Source organism: Ranitomeya variabilis, chromosome 8, assembly GCF_051348905.1.
Source record: "Ranitomeya variabilis isolate aRanVar5 chromosome 8, aRanVar5.hap1, whole genome shotgun sequence".
NCBI lineage: Eukaryota > Metazoa > Chordata > Amphibia > Anura > Dendrobatidae > Ranitomeya > Ranitomeya variabilis.
In genome coordinates this window covers 217,415,728-217,428,775 of record NC_135239.1, presented here as the reverse complement: position 1 = coordinate 217,428,775, position 13,048 = coordinate 217,415,728, and the positions used below count along the sequence as shown (strand labels likewise).

The 13,048-nt window shown below is 45.5% G+C and overlaps 1 long non-coding RNA gene across 2 annotated transcripts in view; it reads right to left on the bottom strand.

Annotated features, from left to right (window-relative positions):
* Nucleotides 1-13,048, bottom strand: part of LOC143788891 (uncharacterized) — a 334,430-nt gene that overhangs the window by 280,865 nt on the left and 40,517 nt on the right. For both annotated transcript variants that reach the window (XR_013218743.1, XR_013218742.1), the window contains exon 2: nucleotides 3,013-3,135. This is a non-coding gene — a long non-coding RNA (uncharacterized LOC143788891). The remainder of the gene's footprint in view (nucleotides 1-3,012; nucleotides 3,136-13,048) is intronic.

Below are 13,048 nucleotides of genomic sequence, written 5' to 3'. Positions count from 1 at the left end.
GTGTAGACTGAGTCCTCACGGGCAGGGTCCTCTCTCCTCCTGTACCCTCACCCATCCCTTGTAGACTGTGAGCCCTCATGGGCAGGGTCATCTCTCCTCCTGTATCCTCACCCATCCCATGTAGACTGTGAACCCTCGCGAGCAGGGTCCTCTCTCCTGTATCCTCACCCATCCTGTGGAGACTATGAGCCCCCTCGTGGGCAGGGTCCTCTCTCCTCCTGTATCCTCACCCATCCCTTGTAGATTGTGAGCCTTCGCGGGCAGGGTCCTCTCTCCTCCTGTATCCTCACCCATCCTTGTAGACTGAGCCCTCGCGGGCAGGGTCCTCTCTCCTCCTGTATCCTCACCCATCCCTTGTAGATTGTGAGCCCTCGCGGGCAGGGTCCTATCTTCTACTGTATCCTCACCTGTCACGATTCCCACCGTGCTGACACCACTATGTCACGGATCGTGCGTAACCTTTGGCCAGTACACGGCTAACACATGTGCAGGGGGTTTATCTTACTTATTCTTCCACTGCTACAAAGTGATGAAAACACAAACAATGCTATTGACCTACCATTTTACCGCAGGGGCTTATTTTAGTTATCCCACTGCTGCTACAATAGCACAAAATGCAGGAATTTATGTATATCCCGCTTCTCCAGTTCCGCTTTGGAAATTGCAGCTCTCCGGCGCCCCCTTACCCTCAGGTCAGTCAGGGAAGTACACCTGGGATAATTAGTCGCCGAACGGGCCGCTTCACTGTGGACTGGCTAGCAGGTACGCTGCAGCGAGGGAATTATAAATGCTTAGGCCACAGCCAGACACTAGCTTATAAAACCCCGTTCCGTAGCTGCCAGCAGTACCCACCTAGCCCAGAAAACACGTCGCTGCTACCAGCTCAGATTTCTCACAAGGAGGGGTTCGAGCCAACCCAAATTAGTAGCGTAATTAACTTCAGAAGACCTAGCGTACGTTTTAGAGCAAGAGAACGAAACTAGTAAATATTATAACTTTTACTCCATAAAAAGACTAGGCAGTGTTTATAAAAAGAATATAACGATCTTCCAATATGAGACAAAGTATGTACAGCAATTATAAAATAAACAGGGATTAAACGAGAAATTAACACTTACATATGTTCAGATCATTTCAGGCAACCATGCTGGTAGGCGGAGCCCCAATGTCCCAATTCATGAGATAGTCTTTCTGTGGTGAGGTCCCAAGCAAGCATGAAGGCTGGGTCGAGTGCAGCAACTTATAACTGCAGGCTTGTGACATTACTAAAGGGGTTTGAGTTACCATCGCCCTCCCCTCTCCTCAGATGTACTGTTTTTACCAACAATACTTATAATTCTCATATCTTAGCTTGAGAACATGTCAAAATCACAGCACACCCATCATTCATCTTATTTTAAAATTGGCTTTCTAATGATACCAAATTCGTCCTAGTTGTTCCACACGGTTCCGGAGAAATCCGAACTTTGTATTCATTGTGTTTAGCTGCTTGCGCTTACAGATTTTGACAGATCTACCGATGTAAGTTAGCAATATATACTCCTTATTTTTCTAGCCCAAATCGGTGGCCCAATATCTTATTATAATAGAACAAAGAACCTCATGTCTTTTGAGAGAGACTAGATCAGTTTCAGCTGCTACTGGAGGGAGATTTGTGCGGCTACAGGCGCAATAAAAATTCTTGTGGTGGGGGCCATGAGGGATTTGGGATCCACACACACACATCTCAGCAAGCAGAAACACAGAGAGAAGGGGGGTCAGAGCCCACAGTATGTGTGCTAACGGGGAAAACTAAAAATCATATTATACATTATCATCACACCCATCTCTTGTAGATTGTGATCCCTCGCGGGCAGGGTCCTCTCTCCTCCTGTATCCTCACCCATCCCGTGTAGATTGTGAGCCCTCGCAGGCAGGGTCCTGTCTCCTCCTGTATCCTCACCCATCCTGTGTAGACTGTGAGCCCTCGAGGGCAGGGTCCTCTCTCCACATGTATCCTCACCCACCCCTTGTAGATTGTGAGCCCTCGCAGCAGGGTCCTCTCTCCTCATGTATCCTCACCCACCCCTTGTAGACTGTGAGCACTCGCAGGCAGGGTCCTCTCTCCTATTGTATCCTCACCAATCTCTTGTACATTGTGAGCCCTTGCGGGCAGGGTCCTCTCTCATGTATCCTCACCCATCCCTTGTAGATTGTGAGCCCTCGAGGGCAGGGTCCTCTCTCCTCCTGTATCCTCACCCATCCCTTGTAGATTGTGAGCCCTCGGGGGAGGGTCCTCTCTCCTCCTGTATCCTCACCCATCCCTTGTAGATTGTGAGCCCTCGCGGGCAGGGTCCTCTTTCCTCCTGTATCCTCACCCATCCCTTGTAGATTGTGACCCCTCGGGGCAGGGTCCTCTCTCCTCCTGTATCCTCACCCATCCCTTGTAGATTGTGAGCCCTCGCGGGCAGGGTCCTCTCTCCTCCTGGACCAGTCGTGACTTGTATCGTTTCAGATTACTGTACTTTTTTTTTTTTTATCATGTATACCCCTCCTCACATGTAAAGTGCCATGGAATAAATGGCGCTATAATAATAATAATTGATGGACTAATTGATGGACGGCAATACTATCATGGATGAATTATCTCAAAAACTAAAACCAATTCAGCAAATGTAATGAGATTATCTAATTCACCAAATACCCTAAATCCATTCAAAAAACCTTGGCACCTGAGAAAAACTTTTTTTTTTTGCACACCAGTGCAACTAATTATGATTCTAGGATGTAAGCCGCTGACACTTCCAGTTTTGGAGCTTCGGGAGGATCCATCTGATCTCCCTCCATGGTTCTCGTGGCTTAGGCATCGGTTGTTAATATGGGACATCCCATTGTCTTCATTTCACACGGTTGCGGCTAATAAGTGACTCAGATTTGGTGAAGCAGAGCCGGATCTGTGCACATTAGACCCCCATGCAGACAGCGCATCCCCTGTGTGCACCACATGGGACTTCTATAAGTAAAGCTTTCTACCTGCCTGCAGGTCTTCACTTCCCGGCGGCTTCTTGCTCAGTGTCTCTCTTCTTACATCTAATCATCTTTCTTAGGTAGAATCGCTGCATCCTTCCCTCAAGGGCTCCGCAGGGAATCAACTCACTGGAACAAAAAGAGAAAATAATCAAATAGTTGTTTTAAAGGATTTAATGAGCTGTTCAGGGAGTTGTGTGAATGCTGAGCAGAGACAGAAGGCATCCTCAGTCGCGCACCATATTGCGCTGCAATGTATACAAACCTCATACATGCCATGCACATGTATTACTTCCTCATACATGTCATATATAGCATCCTCATACATGTCATATATACCATCCTCATACATGTACATATATACCATCCTCATACATGTCATACATACCATCCTCATACATGTACATATACCATCCTCATACATGTAATAATGATAATAATATAATAATAATTTTTATGTATATAGCGCCAACATATTCTGCAGCGCTTTACAACTTATAGAGGGGACTTGTACAGACAAAAGACATTACAGCATAACAGAAATCACAGTTCAAAACAGATACCAGGAGGAATGAGGGCCCTGCTGCTCGCAAGCTACAAACTATGAGGAAAAGGGGAGACACGAGAGGTGGATGGTAACAATTGCTTTAGTTATTTGGACCAGCCATAGTGTAAGGCTCGGGTGTTCATGTAAAGCTGCATGAACCAGTTATCAGCCTAAGTATGTAGCAGTACAGACACAGAGGCTATTAACTGCATAAAATGTATGAGAACATGATGCGAGGAACCTGATTATGTTTTTTTTTGTTTGTTTTTTTTTAATTATCCACACAGGGATAGTTAGGTTAATGCGTTGAGTTGGTAGGCCAGTCTGAACAAATGCATTTTTAGGGCACGCTTAAAACTGTGGGGATTGGGGATTAATCGTATTAACCTGGGTAGTGCATTCCAAAGAATCGGCGCAGCACGTGTAAAGTCTTGGAGACGGGAATGGGAGGTTCTGATTATTGAGGATGCTAACCTGAGGTCATTAGCGGAGCGGAGGGCACGGGTAGGGTGGTAGACTGAGACCAGAGAGGAGATGTAGGGTGGTGCTGAGCCATGGAGTGCTTTGTGGATGAGGGTAGTAGTTTTGTACTGGATTCTGGAGTGGATGGGTAGCCAGTGTAATGACTGGCACAGGGTAGAGGCATCGGTGTAACGGTTGGTGAGGAATATGATCCTGGCAGCAGCATTCAGGACAGATTGGAGCGGGGAGAGTCTGGTAAGAGGGAGGCCGATTAGTAGAGAGTTACAATAGTCCAGACGAGAATAAATAAGTGAGACAGTAAGAGTTTTTTGCAGAGTCGAAAGTAAGAAAAGGGCGAATTCTAGAAATGTTTTTGAGATGCAGATAAGAAGAGCGAGCCAGTGATCGGATGTGGGGGGTGAATGAAAGCTCGGAATCAAGGATGACCCCAAGGAAGCGGGCATGTTGCTTGGGAGTAATGGTGGAACCGCACACGGAGATGGCAATGTCAGGCAAAGGTAGGTTGGTAGAGGGAGAGAACACGAGGAGTTCAGTTTTTGACAGGTTCAGTTTCAGATAAAGGGAGGACATGATGTTAGAGACAGCGGTAAGACAATCACTGGTGTTTTCTAAGAAGGTCGGAGTGAAAGCAGGAGAAGAGGTGTATAATTGGGTGTCGTCAGCATAGAGATGGTACTGGAAACCAAATCTACTGATTGTTTGTCCAATAGGGGCAGTGTACAAAGAGAAGAGGAGGGGGCCTAGGACTGATCCTTGAGGAACCCCAACAGTAAGGGGAAGGTGAGAGGAGGAGGAACCAGCAAAACATACAGTGAAGGATCGGTCAGAGAGATAGGAGGAGAACCAGGAGAGAACGGTGTCCTTGAGGCCGATGGAGCGGAGCATAGTGAGGAGGAGCTGATGATCCACAGTGTCGAATGCTGCGGAGAGATCCAAGAGAATTAGCATGGAGTAGGGACCATTAGATTTAGCTGTTAGCAGGTCATTAGAGACTTTAGTGAGGGCAGTTGAGTTGAGTCGAGTGTAAAGAGCGGAAGCCAGATTGAAGAGGGTCGAGAAGAGAGTTATCTGAGAGATAGCGGGTAAGACGGGAGTGGACCAGATGTTCGAGGAGTTTAGAGATGAAGGGAAGATTAGAGACAGGTCTATAATTAGCGGCACAATTTTGGTCGAGGGAGGGTTTTTTAAGTAATGGATGTATGATGGCTTGCTTAACCCCTTCGCGACATGCGCCGTACTAGTACTGCACTGCCGGCACTGCATTAGTGCCAGCCGCAATACTAGTACGGCGCCCCGATCACCGCGGTCTCACGCTGAGCGCCGCGGTGATCGGGTGCGGGTGTCAGCTGTATATGACAGCTGATACCCCGCAGCAATGCCCACGATCGGCGCTATCGCCGATCGCGGGCATTTAACCCCTCTGATGCCGCTGTCAATAGTGACAGCGGCATAGAGGGGGATCGCGCAGGGACGGGGGCTCCCTGCGCTCTCCCACCGGAGCAACGCGATAAGATCAGCATCATCAGCAGAAAAATAAAAAAGTTATAGTCCTCAGAATAAAGCGATGCAAAAACAATTATTTTTTTATATATAAAATAGTTTTTATTGTGTAAAAGCGCCAAAACATAAAAAAATTACATAAATGAGGTATCGCTGTAATCGTACTGACCCGAAGAATAAAACTGCTTTATCCTTTTTACCAAACGCGGAACGGTATAAACGCCTCCCCCTAAAAGAATTTCAGGAATTGCTGGTTTTTGTTCATTCCGTCTCCCAAAAATCGGAATAAAAAGCGATCAAAAAATGTCATGTACCCGAAAATGGTACCAATAAAAACGTCAACTCGTCCCGCAAAAAACAAGATCTCACATGACTCTGTGGACCAAAATATGGAAAAATTATAGCTCTCAAAATGTGGTGATGCAAAAACTATTTTTTGCAATAAAAAGCATCTTTTAGTGTGTGATGGCTGCCAATCATAAAAATCCGCCCAAAAAACGCTATAAAAGTAAATCAAATCCCCCTTCATCACCCCGTTAGTTAGGGAAAAATAATAAAATTTTAAAAAATATATTTCCATTTTCCCGTTAGGCTACTTTCACACTAGCGTCGGTACGGGGCCGTCGCGCTGCGTCGGCCCGAAGTACCGACGCATACTGTGCAAGCGCCGCACAACGGGGGCAGCGGATGCTGTTTTTCCACGCATCCGCTGCCCCATTGTGAGGTGCGGGGAGGTGGAGGCGGAGTTCCAGCCGCGTATGCGCGGTCGGAAATGGTGGACCGTCGGCACAAAAAAAGTTACATGTAACGTTTTTTGCTGCCGGCGGTCCGCCACAACACGACGCAACCGTCGCACGACGCTTGCGACGTGTGTCAATACGTCGCTAATGTTAGTCTATGGGGAAAAACGCATCCTGCAGATGACTTTGCAGGATGCGTTTTTTCGCCAAAACGACGCGTTGCGACGTATGCAAAAAAACGCTAGTGTGAAAGTAGCGCTAGGGTTAGGACTAGGGTTAGGGTTTCAGTTAGAATTGGGGAGATTTCACTGTTTAGGCACATCAGGGGCTCTCCAAACGCGACATGGCGTCCGATCTCAACGCGTTTGTTTGCGTTAAAAACGATTTTATAGAAAAAAGCCAGAACACACACTGAAAAGTCACCCACCACCATCAAGGTGATAAAGGGATCCAAACCCTAACCCTACCCCTAAACTCACCCCTAACCGTTTAATGAACATTTTCTGACAGTCATAGTGCCACGTATTTCAGTGCCACGATATTTCAGTGCCACGACATTTCAGTGCCACGTATTTAAGTGCCACGATATTTCAGTGAAATACGTGGCACTGAAATATCGTGGCATTTACGTGAAATACGTGGCACTTAAATATGTGGCCACTGAAATATCGTGGCATTTACGTGAAATACGTGGCACTTATATACGTGGCACTTATATACGTGGCACTTATATACGTGGCACTTATATACGTGGCCACTGTAATATCGTGGCACGTATATACGTATATAAACGTATTTCAGTGCCACGTATTTCAGTGCCACGTATTTCAGGTTAGGGGTAGGGTTAGGGTTTTTTGGTTTTTTCTTGTTTTCTTGTGTTTTTCTATTAAAACGCATACGTCTAAAAAATTGCGTTTTACCGCGTTTACATGCGTTTTTAAAAAAACGCATGCAGATAAAAACGCAAGTGTGAAACCAGCCTTACCCTTGGGAAAATAAAAACGTGGGGGCTAAAATATAATTTTCGTGGAAAAAAATTATATTTTTTATTTTCGCGGCTCTGCGTTATAAACTGTAGTGAAACACTTGGGGGTTCAAAGTTCTCACAACACATCTAGATAAGTTCCGTGGGGGGTCTAGTTTCCAATATGGGGTCACTTGTGGGGGGTTTCTACTGCTTAGGTACATCAGGGGCTCTGCAAATGCAACATGACACCTGCAGACCAATCCATCTAAGTCTGCATTTCAAACGGCGCTCCTTCCCTTCCAAGCTCTGCCGTGCGCTTAAACAGTGGTTCCCCGCAATGTATGGAGTATCAGCGTACTCAGGACAAATTGGACAATAACTTTTGTGGTCCAATTTCTCCTGTTACCCTTGGGGAAAAAAAAATTGCGGGCTAAAACATCATTTTGTGGAAAGAAAAAATGATTTTTTAATTTTCAGAGCGCTACATTCTAAACTTTAGTGAAACAATTGGGGGTTAAAAGTGCTCACCACACATCTAGATAAGTTCCTTAGGGGGTCTTCTTTCCAAAATGGTGTCACTTGTGGGGGTTTCCACTGTTTAGGCACGTCAGGGGCTCTCCAAACACGACATGGGTTCCGATCTCAATTCCAGCCAATTTTGCATTGAAAAGTCAAATGGCGCTCCTTCCCTTCCGAGCTCTGCCATGTGCCCAATCAATGGTTTACCCCAACATGTGGGGTATCGGCGTACTCAGGACAAATTGTACAACGACTTTTTTGGTCCAATTTCTCCTGTTACCCTTGGTAAAATAAAACAAATTGGATCTGAAGTAAAAATTTTGTGAAAAAAAAGTTAAATGTTCAATTTTTTTTAAACATTCCAAAAATTCCTGTGAAGCACCTGAAGGGTTAATAAACTTTTTGAATGTGGTTTTGAGTACCTTGAGGGGTGCAGTTTTTAGAATGGTGTCACTTTTGGGCATTTTCTGTCATATAGACCCCTCAAAGTCACTTCAAGTTTGAGGTGGTCCGTAAAAAAAATGGTTTTGCAAATTTTGTTGCAAAAATGAGAAATCGCTGGTCAACTTTTAAGCCTTATAACTCCCTAACAAAAAAAAATTATGTTTCCAAAATTGTGCTGATGTAAAGCAGACATGTGGGAAAGCATTAAGCTACTCTCGGGTAGCGGCATTTTTCGGAGGCCCATGACAGCACCACGAGAGAGGGGATCCGCCCCTTTAGGAACAGGAAACCCACAGATACAAAAGGGCGGCACCTCTCCCACGCATCAGTTGGATTACAGAGCCTGAGAGGACTACCGCAGTTAATGACAAGCAAATACAGTATTACATACTATTTAAACACAATGACTTTAATAAAGTAACAATTGAGATAACACATGTGAAAAAAAAAAGAACTTTTCTTCTTTAAATTATTTAGTTCTTTATAACCCCAGGATGTGCAACCCCCATGTGAAAAGGGAGGGAACTAAGGGTGCTGTCATGGGCCTCCGAAAAATGCCGCTACCCGTAAGTAGCTTAATGCTTTATTCGGACTCCCATGACAGCACCACGAGAGATTTACAGAGATGTAAGCCATTCTAGGGAGGGACCACAGCCTGCAGCACCCTTAACCCGAATGTGAGATCTGAGGAGAAACCCAAGTCCAACCTATAGTGTTTAAAAAAGGTGGAAGGGGATGACCATGTGGCCGCCTTACATATCTGGTCGACCGACACTCCAGACCTTTCTGCCCAGGATGACGCCATGGCTCGGGTGGAATGTGCTCTCAGATTCTGCGGAGCCGGACCCCCACCTGTCGTGTAAGCAAGAGAGATAACCTCCCTAATCCATTTAGCTAGTATGTATTTTGAAGCTCTAGCCCCTTTCCTCGGACCTTGGAAGGACAGGAATAGTGCATTATCCTTCTTCCAATCATTAGTGACCGAGATATATTGTAGAAGGCACCTCCTGACATCTAAGGTATGGAGCTCACTTTCTTTAGGGTTAGAAGGATTAGGGATAAATGAAGGTAAAACTATCTCCTGCGATCTGTGAAACTGGGATACTACCTTTGGTAAGTAGGCTGGGTCCGGTCTAAGGATAACTCTATCCTGGAGAAATTCTGTATACGGGGGAAGTCTAGAGAACGCCTGGATGTCTCCTATTCTGCGAGCTGATGTTATAGCTATTAGGAAAGCTGTTTTGAGAGACAACATCCTGACTGAGGCTTCATTCAACGGCTCAAAAGGGGGTTTTGTCAAAGAAGAAAGGACAAGATTTAAATCCCATGGCACCATTTTGTTTCTATATAACGGTCTAATTCTACCGACCGCCTTAATAAATCTCGACACCCAGTAGTTGCCCGCAATATTACATGAGAACAGGGCTCCAAGTGCTGAAACTTGTACTCTTAATGTGCTTGTGGAGAGTTTTAACTCTAACCCTCTTTGCAGAAATTCCAATATTTGACGTATTGGTACCCCATTATTAATGTTAAATTCTGAGGAAGATAGGAACTTTCTCCAGGTTCTGGAGTAGATTCTTGTTGTTATTGGCTTTCTACTTTTTAAAAGGGTATCGACTAATTTAGGAGAGAAGCCTTTATTTTCTAACAATGACCGCTCAAACTCCAAGCCGTCAAATGAAGTCCCTTCACTTGTGGATGGAGTATCGGCCCCTGGGAGAGTAAATTTGGGATGTCTGGAAGCACCCAGGGATCGCCCACTGACATTGTCCTGAGCCATGAAAACCAAGTTCTCCTGGGCCAGAAGGGAGCAATCAGAATGAGTCTCGCACGATCTTCTCGGATTTTCCTCACCACTAGAGGTAATAGGTTTAATGGTGGGAAGGCGTAGGCCAGAGAAAAATCCCATTTTATGAGGAATGCATCCACTGCCAGTGGATTTTCCCTGGGATTTAGGGAACAAAAGTTTTTTACTTTTTTGTTTTCTTTCGTGGCAAATAGGTCCACCACTGGTCGACCCCATAAGCGGACAATCTGCTTGAAGATGTCTCCATTTAGAGACCATTCTCCTTGTTTTAGAACATTGCGGCTGAGAAAGTCCGCTTTTATATTGTCTTTTCCTGTGATGTGTAGAGCAGTCAAAGATAGAAAATTCTCTTCTGCCATCCGGAGGAGACGATTTGTGATCTGCATCAGAGTCTCGGAGCGTGTACCTCCTTGATGATTTATATAGGAGACTGCCACCCGGTTGTCCGAGAGGATCCTGACGTGGTGGCCCTGCAGATACATGAGGAGTTTTTTAACTGACAATTTGATTGCCAATAATTCTCTCTGATCGGATGAAGATGTTGAGTATGGTTCCCATTGGCCTTGAACTACAATGTCATTCATGTGAGCCCCCCACCCTGAGGAGCTGGCATCCGTAGTTATAACCCGGGATACTTCTATCATCCAGGGAACGCCTGCCGACAAATTATCCCTATCCAGCCACCAATTTAGGGATTCAAGAGTCGCTGGTTCTAAAGTTATCTTTTCCTCCAATACACCCCTCAAGATCCTGTCCTTAATCAAAACTTCTTTCTGGAGGGATCTAGCATGATAATGTGCCCACCTTACCGCTGGAATGCAGGATGTGAGGGACCCCAGTAGGGACATAGCTTGCCGAAGGGTCATAGAGGGTGTATTAATTGCTTTTAATACCTGATGTTGAATCTGGTCTAATTTATTTTCCGGAAGATAACACTGTTGTGTAGTTGAAACTAATAATAAACCTAGGAACTTCTGAATTTTTTGAGGCTGTAACCGAGATTTTTCAAAATTAATTATCCAGCCCAGGCGTTCCAGCTTAACCCTAGTTAGTTCTAGTTGGGACAAACAGTGTTCTACCGAGTTCCCTACTATGAGGAAATCGTCGAGGTATGGGACAATAAGAATATTAGATTCCCGCAAGTGAGCCATCACTTCCGCCACTATTTTTGTGAATACTCTAGGGGCTGATGTTATACCGAAAGGAAGAGCTCTGTACTGAAAATGATTAATCACTCCTCCCATTAATACTGCTACTCTCAAGTACTGCTGAAAATCCACATGAATAGGTACATGGTAATAGGCATCCTTTAAATCGACTACCACCATAAAGCAGTTTTTGAACAGTATTTTTATTGTTGAGCTGATAGACTCCATCTTAAAAGTATGCTTAACCAGATAGCTATTAAGATGCCTGAGATTTATGATGGTTCTATACGTCTTATCAGGTTTCTGTATAAGAAACAAGGGAGAATAAAATCCTTTCCCTCTATCAGACTCTGGAACCTGTGTGAGTACATTCTTAGAGCAGAGAGACCGGACCTCTTCTTCTAGAGCAGATTGTTCTAGGGGATTAGACCGCAAGGGAGTCAACATAAATTTATCCCGTGGGGTATGGCAGAACTCAAGTGTAAGACCCCGAGAAATAGTATCTTGTACCCAGATACTATTCGTGATCTCTGACCATTCCGAACAGAAATGTAATAGTCTACCCCCCACCGGGGTTCCTAGTCATTTATCTTCTTTCTTTCTTTCCTTTGAGGAACGACGGAACATATATCCCGTACCTCGTCTACGTCTGTCTTCCCATCTAGACCGATCCCTTGAAGGTGAAAAGGTACGCTTTCCTCCGCGACCAAACCTTCTTTTATTAAAGGGACGACGATAGGACCCAAGCAGATTGGGGAATTTCTTTTTGTCATCCCCCGCTTTCTCTAGGAGTTCATCCAAGGTGGGCCCGAATAGATACTCCCCTTCACATGGAATGGCACAAAGTTTTGATCTTGTTTGTATATCACCTGGCCAACATTTCAGCCATAGAGCCCTCCTGGCTGCGTTTGAGAGACCTGCTGCTCTAGCAGCCATTTTAACGGAGTCAATGGATGCATCTGATAAGAAAGCAGCTGCTTCTTGAATTATTGGTAAGGCAGTCAGAATAGAATCCCTAGATGCACCTTCTTTCAACTGGGTCTCTAATTGATCCAGCCAGACCATCATTGATCTGGCTGTACAGGTTGAAGCCACCGCAGGCCTTAGGGAACCGGCTGCCATCTCCCAGTTACTCTTTAGAAAGGTGTCCGCTTTTCTATCAAGGGGGTCTTTAAGGGTCCCCATGTCCTCAAAGGGGAGAGAGGCCCGTTTTGCCACCTTGGCAATTGCCGCATCCAACTTAGGGGCTTTTTCCCAATTGGTGACTGCTGGATCATCGAATGGATATCTGCGCTTCTGCGCTGGAGGTAGGGAACCCTTTCTATCGGGTTTTTTCCACTCCCTTTTGATAAGATCCTGGATTTTCTCATTGAGTGGAAAAATCCTACGTTTTTTCTGCTCCAACCCACTAAACATGATTTCCTCCTTGGAAAGTTGGGGTCTCGATTCTGCTATGCCCATCGTTCCTCTGACCGCTTTAACCAGCTTATCCACTCGTTCAAGGGGTAGACAGAAGCGGGCGGTGTCCTCATCCGAGGAAGAGGACGATGCAGCTGAACCGGAGAAAACTTCCTCCTTATCCTCCTCTACTGAAGAATCGGAGAGTAATGGAGCTTTAGCTTTAGAACTTCCTCCTTGAGAAAGACCCTTTAAGGATTGTCTGACCTCCATTCTGATCATCTCTTTCAAGCTGGTGGTCATAGTAAGGGATTCCTCCGCTACCTGAGGGGGTAAGTAAAGCAATCTAATCCCTGTAGATATAATGCTCTCACCCCCTCCCCTTTCCCGAGACCTCACCGTCTGCTGGATACAGGGGCCACATAATTTTTTAGGGCACGAATCAGGTAGGGGAACCCCGCAGATACCACATTCCCTGTGTTTCGC